Here is an 11,324-nt window from a genome sequence, read left to right as displayed (position 1 = left end):
TCACAGATATCTCCTGCTTACATTCCTCTCCCGAAATGGCCGCTGTCCTCATACACTAGTATGGCGACAGAATTCATTAAGCTCCGAAAATATTATATCTTCAGAGCTTGAGTGTGGCAGCATTCTCCATCTTCTGATGGCATTTGCTCTCGCTCGGAGCTCGCAACCCACTCCTTCCCTATGGGAGTAGCCCCGGGTTGCGAAGAGGAATCCTTTCAGTTCCCTCTGCCCCTGTTCGGCTCCTACTGCCGGATGTCGGGGCTCTTGTGCGCATGTGTTACCTGGAGGATGGAAAGGAGCAGTGGTCCACTTTGGGGAGACAGATGATTTTCGGATCAGCTGTCTCTGCACCAGAGCAATGATGCTTTACGCCGGCGCTCGCATTGAATTGGAATGTTAATTATCATTGTCCGATAATAAACATCATGATTAGACCTCTGAACCTTATCCCCCATGAGTGAAGAAGGGGCTGGATCACACTGTGGGGCGATAAGAGCAGGGATTCCCGGAATGCTGGTACGGTGACGGAGAACGAGAATGAGGGCCATTCGGAAGACAAATTGGGTGAAATTATACACTTGGGAGCGGTCACTCAGTGCCGAAATGTGAAGTATTTAATTTAGAAGAGCCACTCGGCCCATTTGCAGGTTGCTATACTCGCCCCTGCGGGAAGACGCACAAGGTGCAGTGAAAAGTTCTGGGGAGACCGATGATTTCTGAGATCAGCTTTCTCCGACGCTCGCAGCGAGTTCAAGTGTTAATTATTGGGGTTCATTTAGTCTTCGATACTTAACATGATGAATAGAGCCCCTAGGAGCATATTCATCACAATCCACATCTCAGGTAAGGATTGGATGCGATAAATTCGCCCAATATTGCAATATTTGAATAAACGATATTGGGCGATTTATTGTGATAAATCTCTGTCCCTGCAAATCCTCTTCACATACTTATGACTATATTTTCCGCAACAAATACAGTGAGTATGTGTCCGCGCATGTGCCAATGGCCACCAACACCCCACCATGACCGTCACCCCCACGATTGCCCCCCAGCGGAACCCCCCAGGGCCCATCTCAAAATTCCCTCCCTAGCTTAAACTTAACTGCCTGGTGATCGGTGCTCCGGTGATGTCTTCTGGGGCTTCGGTCAGCTGGTCTCTGGGCTCCTGCACTGTGATCCCGGTCAGCTGTTCTATGCAGTAGCTGACCAGGGTCACAGTGCAGGAGTCGGGAGACCAGCTGACCAGAGCCCCAGAGGACCTCACCGGAGCACCGATCACCTGTCCCTGGATGCAGGTAAATGTTTTTTTCCTTTTTTTTAAGTGATTAGCTGGTGGTCTCTGTTATACCACACAAGTGATCACCGGGGCCGGCTCCCAGCTCTGCTCTGCCTGTCAGAGTGCAACAGGAGTCGGGGAACTGGGGAAAAGCCCCAATAACGCCATCTCCAGGTGGCGTTATTACCACAGGGCTTCCTCCCATAATTTTTCACAATATATTTTTATTAAATCTGAGCAGATCACATTTCCCATTATAAGTATGGGAAATGTGATCTGCTTACTAAACATATGTGAATTTATGGGATTGGGGTAGTTTCTCACAAAAACTACTCCATTGGCCCTTTCACATTATTTTAGTATCACATAAATTTATTAAAGTGTATGAAAGCAGAAAACACCCATTTTCACTTTATTTTTAGTAAAAATAATGTTATAAATATGCTCCTTATAGACAATAAACTCAGAAAAATGTAAAATTGCAAACAGAGGACGTGTTTCGTCCAAATCACATTGTGAACGTGTCCCATTGGTTACCGCCGGGGTACACAGAGCAACTTTGGTATTCCAGGGTGGTAACAGGGGTTGGCTGGCTCAGTGCGGGTGTGGCACGGGCATTTCACGGTCAGCAGATACATCTTTTTCCACAGTTGCATTGATCTCAGTGGCCATGGTCAGACGGACATTCTGCGCTGTCATAGGATTGGTGCAATGTTTGATGGTGCATCTTATTACGCAAAGCGCCTCATTTAATTTTATTTCACCTGATTTACATCCACATGCAAATGCCATCGCAGCCGCGTTATTTCACGGATCGCAATCTGCGAAAAAATGCAAATGACTCACCTACGCTCCAGTGCACAGACACCCACTGAAAGCATCTCACATCCGCCACTCACATACAAACTCAGAAACATGGAACGCAGATCAGGCGGCCATCAGCCTTCTGAGTAAGTCTAAGCTGCCACACACACAGAGGCCTCTCCTACTGCCGCACACACAGCCGGTCTCCAGACACACAGAGAGCTCTCCTGCTGCCGCACACACACAGCCGGTCACCAGACACACAGAGGGCTCTCCTGCTGCCACACTCACAGCCGGTCAGCAGACACACAGAGGGCTCTCCTGCTGCCACACACACAGCCAGTCACCAGACACACAGAGGGCTCTCCTGCTGCCACACACAGTCGGTCACCAGACACACAGAGGGCTCTCCTGCTGCCACACACACAGCCGGTCACCAGACACACAGAGGCCTCTCCTGCTGTCCCACACACAGCCGGTCACCAGACACACAGAGGCCTCTCCTGCTGCCACACACACAGCCGGTCACCAGACACACAGAGGGCTCTCCTGCTGCCACACACACAGCCGGTCACCAGACACACAGAGGCCTCTCCTGCTGCCACACACACAGCCGGTCACCAGACACACAGAGGCCTCTCCTGCTGCCACACACACAGCGATCACCAGACACACAGAGGGAGCTCCTGTTGCCACACACACAGCCGGTCACCAGACACACAGAGGCCTCTCCTGCTGCCTCACACACACAGCCGGTCACCAGACTCACAGAGGGCTCTCCTGCTGCCACACACACAGCCGGTCACCAGACAAACAGAGGGCTCTCCTGCTGCCACACACACAGCCAGTCACCAGACACACAGAGGGCTCTCCTGCTGCCACACACACAGCCGGTCACCAGACACACAGAGGCCTCTCCTGCTGCCAAGCACACAGCCGGTCACCAGACACACAGAGGCCTCTCCTGCTGCCGCATACACAGCCGGTCACCAGACACACAGAGGCCTCTCCTGCTGCCGCACACACAGCTGGTCACCAGACACACAGAGGGCTCTCCTGCTGCCACACACACACAGCCGGTCACCAGACACACAGAGGCCTCTCCTGCTGCCACACACACACAGCCGGTCACCAGACACACACAGGCCTCTCTGGCTGCCACACACACAGCCGGTCCCCAGACACACAGAGGCCTCTCCTGCTGCCTCACACACAGCCACTCACCAGACACACAGAGGACTCTCCTGCTGCCACACACACAGCCGCTCCCCAGACACACAGAGGCCTCTCCTGCTACCACACACACAGCCGGTCACCAGACACACAGAGGACTCTCCTGCTGCCGCACACACAGCCGCTCTACAGGCACACAGAGGGGTCTCCTGCTGCCACACACACAGCCGGTCACCAGACACACAGAGGGAGCTCCTGCTGCCACACACACAGCCGGTCACCAGACACACAGAGGCCTCTCCTGCTGCCACACACACAGCCGGTCACCAGACACACAGAGGCCTCTCCTACTGCCGCACACACAGCCGATCACCAGACACACAGAGGCCTCTCCTGCTGCCGCACACACAGCCGGTCACCAGACACACAGAGGGCTCTCCTGCTGCCACCCATACAGCCGGTCACCAGACACACAGAGGCCTCTCCTGCTGCCACACACACAGCCGGTCACCATACACACAGAGGGCTCTCCTGCTGCTACACACACAGTCGGTCACCAGACACACAGAGGGCTTTCCTGCTGCCACACACAGCCGGTCCCCAGACACACAAAGGGATCTCCTGCTGCCACACACACAGCCGGTCACCAGACACACAGAGGGATCTCCTGCTGCCACACACACAGCCGGTCAACAGACACATAGAGGGGTCTCCTGCTGCCACACACACAGCCGGTCACCAGACACACAGAGGGAGCTCCTGCTGCCACACACACATCCGGTCACCAGTCACACAGAGGCCTCTCCTGCTGCCACACACAGCCGGTCACCAGACACACGGAGGCCTCTCCTGCTACCACACACACAGCCGGTCACCAGACACACAGAGGGCTCTCCTGCTGCCACACACACAGCCGGTCACCAGACACACAGAGGGCTCTCCTGCTGCCACACACACACAGCCGGTCACCAGACACACAGAGGGCTCTCCTGCTGCCACACACACACAGCCGGTCACCAGACACACAGAGGGCTCTCCTGCTGCCACACACACAGCTGGTCACCAGACACACAGAGGGCTCTCCTGCTGCCTCACACTCAGCCGCTCACCAAACACACAGAGGCCTCTCCTGCTGCCTCACACACAGCCGGTCACCAGACAGAGAGAGGCCTCTCCTGCTGCCGCACACACAGCCGCTCACCAGACACACAGAGGCCTCTCCTGCTGCCACACACAGAGCCGGTCACCAGACATACAGAGGACTCTCCTGCTGCCGCACACACAGCCGCTCACCAGACACACAGAGGCCTCTCCTGCTACCACACACACAGCCGGTCACCAGACACACAGAGGACTCTTCTGCTGCCGCACACACAGCCGCTCACCAGACACACAGAGGCCTCTCCTGCTGCCACACACACAGCTGGTCACCAGACACACAGAGGGCTCTCCTGCTGCCACACACACAGCCGGTCACCAGACACACAGAGGCCTCTCCTGCTACCACACACACAGCCATTCACCAGACACACAGAGGGCTCTCCTGCTGCCACATACACAGCCGGTCACCAGACACGCAGAGGGCTCTCCTGTTGCCACACACACAGCCGCTCCTCAGACACACAGAGGCCTCTCCTGCTGCCACACACACAGCCTTTCACGACACACACAGAGGGCTCTCCTGCTGCCACACACACAGCCGGTCACCAGACACACAGAGGCCTCTCCTGCTGCCACACACACAGCCGCTCACCAAACACACAGAGGGCTCTCCTGCTGCCAGACACACAGCCGGTCACCAGACACACAGAGGGCTCTCCTGCTGCCACACACAGCCGGTCACCAGACACACAGAGGCCTCTCCTGCTGCCACACACACAGCCAGTCACCAGACACACAGAGGCCTCTCCTGCTGCCACACACACAGCCGGTCACCAAACACACAGAGGGCTCTCCTGCTGCCGCACACACAGCCGGTCACCAGACACACAGAGGGCTCTCCTGCTGCCGCACACACAGCCGGTCACCAGACACACAGAGGGCTCTCCTGCTGCCGCACACACTGCCGGTCACCAGACACACAGAGGGCTCTCCTGCTGCCACACACATAGCCGGTCACCAGACACACAGAGGCCTCTCCTGCTGCCACACACAAAACCGGTCACCAGACACACAGAGGGCTCTCCTGCTGCCACACACACAGCCGGTCACCAGACACACAGAGGCCTCTCCTGCTGCCACACACAAAGCGGTCACCAGACACACAGAGGCCTCTCCTGCTACCACACACACATACGGTCACCAGACACACAGAGGGGTCTACTGCTGCCACACACACAGCCGGTCACCAGACACACAGAGGGCTCTCCTCCTGCCTCCCATACAGCCGGTCACCAGACACACAGAGGGCTCTCCTGCTGCCACACACACAGCAGGTCACCAGACACACAGAGGGCTCTCCTGCTGCCGCCCATACAGCCGGTCACCAGACACACAGAGCGCTCTCCTGCTGCCACACACACAGCCGGTCACCAGACACACAGAGGGCTCTCCTGCTGCCACACATACAGCCGGTCACCAGACACAAAGAGGCCTCTCCTGCTGCCCCACACACAGTCGGTCACCAGACACACAGAGGCCTCTCCTGCTGCCCCACACACAGCCGGTCACCAGACACACAGAGGACTCTCCTGCTGCCACACACACAGCCAGTCACCAGACACACAGAGGCCTCTCCTGCTGCCACACACACAGCCGGTCACCAGACACACAGAGGGCTCTCCTGCTGCCGCACACACAGCCGGTCACCAGACACACAGAGGGCTCTCCTGCTGCCGCACACACAGCCGGTCACCAGACACACAGAGGGCTCTCCTGCTGCCGCACACAATGCCGGTCACCAGACACACAGAGGGCTCTCCTGCTGCCGCACACATAGCCGGTCACCAGACACACAGAGGGCTCTCCTGCTGCCACACACAAAGCCGGTCACCAGACACACAGAGGGATCTCCTGCTGCCACACACACAGCCGGTCACCAGACACACAGAGGCCTCTCCTGCTGCCACACACACAGCGGTCACCAGACACACAGAGGCCTCTCCTGCTACCACACACACATCCGGTCACCAGACACACAGAGGGGTCTCCTGCTGCCACACACACAGCGGGTCAACAGACACACAGAGGGCTTTCCTGCTGCCGCACACACAGTCGGTCACCAGACACACAGAGGCCTCTCCTGCTGCCGCACACACTGCCGGTCACCAGACATACAGAGGCCTCTCCTGCTGCCGCACACAAAGCCGGTCACCAGACACACAGGGGGCTTTCCTGCTGCTGCACACACAGCCGCACACCAGACACACAGAGGGCTCTCCTGCTGCCAGATACACAGCCAGTCACCAGACACACAGAGGGCTCTCCTGCTGCCACACACACAGCTGGTCACCAGACACACAGAGGGCTCTCCTGCTGCCACACACACAGCCGGTCACCAGACACACAGAGGGCTCTCCTGCTGCCACAGACACAGCCGGTCACCAGACACACAGAGGGCTCTCCTGCTCCCAAATACACAGCGGTCACCAGACACACAGAGGGCTCTCCTGCTGCCTCACACACAGCCGGTCACCAGACACACAGAGGCCTCTCCTGCTGCCACACACACAGTCGGTCCCCAGACACACAGAGGGCTCTCCTGCTCCCACACACACAGCCGGTCACCAGACACACAGAAGGCTCTCCTGCTGCCACACACACAGCCGGTCACCAGACACACAGAAGGCTCTCCTGCTGCCACACACACAGCCGGTCACCAGACACACAGAGGCCTCTCCTGCTGCCACACACCCAGCCGGTCCCCAGACACACAAAGGGCTCTCCTGCTGCCACACACACAGCGGTCACCAGACACACAGAGGCCTCTCCTCCTGCCACACACACATCCGGTCACCAGACACATAGAGGCCTCTCCTGCTGCCACACACACAGCCGGTCCAAGACACACAGAGCGCTCTCCTGCTGCTGCACACACAGCCGGTCACCAGACACACAGAGGGCTCTCCTGCTACCACACACACAGCCGGACACCAGACACACAGAGGGCTCTCCTGCTGCCGCACACACAGCCGGTCCCAGACACACAGAGGGCTCTCCTGCTGCCGCACACACAGCCGGTCCCAGACACACAGAGGGCTCTCCTGCTGCCGCACACACAGCCGGTCACCAGACACACAGAGGGCTCTCCTGCTGCCGCACACACAGCCGGTCACCAGACACACAGAGGGCTCTCCTGCTGCCGCACACACAGCCGGTCACCAGACACACAGAGGGCTCTCCTGCTACCACACACACAGCCGGTCACCAGACACACAGAGGCTTCTCCTGCTGCCACACACACAGCCGGTCACCAGACACACAGAGGGCTCTCCTGCTGCCACACACACAGCCGATCACCAGACACTCAGAGGCCTCTCCTGCTGCCACACACACAGCCGGTCACCAGACACACAGAGGCCTCTCCTGCTGCCACACACACAGCCGGTCACCAGACACACAGAGGCCTCTCCTGCTGCCACACACACAGCCGGTCACCAGACACACAGAGGGCTCTCCTGCTGCCGCCCATACAGCCGGTCACCAGACACACAGAGGGCTCTCCTGCTGCCACACACACAGCCGGTCACCAGACACACAGAGGGCTCTCCTGCTGCCGCCCATACAGCCGGTCACCAGACACACAGAGGACTCTCTTGCTGCCACACACACAGCCGGTCACCAGACACACAGAGGGCTCTCCTGCTGCCACACACACAGCCGGTCACCAGACACACAGAGGGCTCTCCTGCTGCCACACACACAGCCGGTCACCAGACACACAGAGGCCTCTCCTGCTGCAACACACACAGCCGGTCACCAGACACACTGAGGACTCTCCTGCTGCCACACACACAGCCGGTCACCAGACACACAGAGGGCTCTCCTGCTGCCACACACACAGCCGGTCACCAGACACACAGTGGCCTCTCCTGCTGCCACACACACAGCTGGTCACCAGACACACAGAGGCCTCTCCTGCTGCCGAACACACAGCCGGTCACCAGACACACAGAGGCCTCTCCTGCTGCCACACACACAGCCGGTCACGAGACACACAGAGGCCTGTCCTGCTGCCACACACACAGCCGATCACCAGACACACAGAGGGCTCTCCTGCTGCCACACACACAGCCAGTCACCAGACACACAGAGGCCTCTCCTGCTGCCACACACACAGCCGGTCACCAGACACACAGAGGCCTCTCCTGCTGCCACACACACAGCCGGTCACCAGACACACACAGGGGTCTCCTGCTGCCAAACACACAGCGGGTCACAAGACACACAGAGGCCTCTCCTGCTGCCACACACACAGCTGGTCACCAGACACAGAGAGGCCAATCCTACTACCACACACACAGCCGGTCACCACACTCACAGATGGGTCTCCTGCTGCCACACACACAGCCGGTCACCAGACACACTGAGGCCTCTCCTGCTGCCACACACACAGCCGGTCACCAGACACACAGAATGATCTCCTGCTGCCACACACACAGCCGGTCACCAGACACACAGAGGGAGCTCCTGCTGCCACACACACAGCCAGTCACCAGACACACAGAGGCCTCTACTGCTGCCAAACACGCAGCCAGTCACCAGACACACAGAGGCCACTCCTGCTGCCACACACACAGCCGGTCACCAGACACACACAGGGGTCTCCTGCCGCCACACACACAGCGGGTCACCAGACACACAGAGGGAGCTCCTGCTGCCACACACACAGCCGGCCATCATACATACAGAGGCCTCTCCTGCTGCCCCACACACAGCCGGTCACCAGACACACAGAGGCCTCTCCTGCTACCACACACACAGTCGGTCCCCAGACACACAGAGGGCTCTCCTGCTCCCACACACACAGCCGGTCACCAGACACACAGAAGGCTCTCCTGCTGCCACACACACAGCCGGTCACCAGACACACAGAAGGCTCTCCTGCTGCCACACACACAGCCGGTCACCAGACACACAGAGGCCTCTCCTGCTGCCACACACACAGCCGGTCCCCAGACACACAAAGGGCTCTCCTGCTGCCACACACACAGCGGTCACCAGACACACAGAGGCCTCTCCTCCTGCCACACACACATCCGGTCACCAGACACATAGAGGCATCTCCTGCTGCCACACACACAGCCGGTCCAAGACACACAGAGCACTCTCCTGCTGCTGCACACACAGCCGGTCACCAGACACACAGAGGGCTCTCCTGCTACCACACACACAGCCGGACACCAGACACACAGAGGGCTCTCCTGCTGCCACACACACAGCCGGTCCCAGACACACAGAGGGCTCTCCTGCTGCCGCACACACAGCCGGTCCCAGACACACAGAGGGCTCTCCTGCTGCCGCACACACAGCCGGTCACCAGACACACAGAGGGCTCTCCTGCTGCCGCACACACAGCCGGTCACCAGACACACAGAGGGCTCTCCTGCTGCCGCACACACAGCCGGTCACCAGACACACAGAGGGCTCTCCTGCTACCACACACACAGCCGGTCACCAGACACACAGAGGCTTCTCCTGCTGCCACACACACAGCCGGTCACCAGACACACAGAGGGCTCTCCTGCTGCCACACACACAGCCGATCACCAGACACTCAGAGGCCTCTCCTGCTGCCACACACACAGCCGGTCACCAGACACACAGAGGCCTCTCCTGCTGCCACACACACAGCCGGTCACCAGACACACAGAGGCCTCTCCTGCTGCCACACACACAGCCGGTCACCAGACACACAGAGGGCTCTCCTGCTGCCGCCCATACAGCCGGTCACCAGACACACAGAGGGCTCTCCTGCTGCCACACACACAGCCGGTCACCAGACACACAGAGGGCTCTCCTGCTGCCGCCCATACAGCCGGTCACCAGACACACAGAGGACTCTCTTGCTGCCACACACACAGCCGGTCACCAGACACACAGAGGGCTCTCCTGCTGCCACACACACAGCCGGTCACCAGACACACAGAGGACTCTCCTGCTGCCACACACACAGTCGGTCACCAGACACACAGAGGCCTCTCCTGCTGCCACACACACAGCCGGTCACCAGACACACAGAGGACTCTCCTGCTGCCACACACACAGCCGGTCACCAGACACACAGAGGGCTCTCCTGCTGCCACACACACAGCCGGTCACCAGACACACAGTGGCCTCTCCTGCTGCCACACACACAGCTGGTCACCAGACACACAGAGGCCTCTCCTGCTGCCGAACACACAGCCGGTCACCAGACACACAGAGGCCTCTCCTGCTGCCACACACACAGCCGGTCACCAGACACACAGAGGCCTGTCCTGCTGCCACACACACAGCCGATCACCAGACACACAGAGGGCTCTCCTGCTGCCACACACACAGCCAGTCACCAGACACACAGAGGCCTCTCCTGCTGCCACACACACAGCCGGTCACCAGACACACAGAGGCCTCTCCTGCTGCCACACACACAGCCGGTCACCAGACACACACAGGGGTCTCCTGCTGCCAAACACACAGCGGGTCACAAGACACACAGAGGCCTCTCCTGCTGCCACACACACAGCTGGTCACCAGACACAGAGAGGCCAATCCTACTACCACACACACAGCCGGTCACCACACTCACAGATGGGTCTCCTGCTGCCACACACACAGCCGGTCACCAGACACACTGAGGCCTCTCCTGCTGCCACACACACAGCCGGTCACCAGACACACAGAATGATCTCCTGCTGCCACACACACAGCCGGTCACCAGACACACAGAGGGAGCTCCTGCTGCCACACACACAGCCGGCCATCATACATACAGAGGCCTCTCCTGCTGCCCCACACACAGCCGGTCACCAGACACACAGAGGCCTCTCCTGCTACCACACACACAGCCGGTCACCAGACACACAGAGGGCTCTCCTGCTGCCACACACACAGCCCGTCACCAGACTCACAGATGGGTCTCCTGCTG

The sequence above is a fragment of the Taudactylus pleione genome, unplaced genomic scaffold (assembly GCF_031769625.1).
Source record: "Taudactylus pleione unplaced genomic scaffold, aTauple2 ptg000460l, whole genome shotgun sequence".
Classification (NCBI taxonomy): domain Eukaryota; kingdom Metazoa; phylum Chordata; class Amphibia; order Anura; family Myobatrachidae; genus Taudactylus; species Taudactylus pleione.
Note: the sequence above shows the minus strand (reverse complement) of the source record.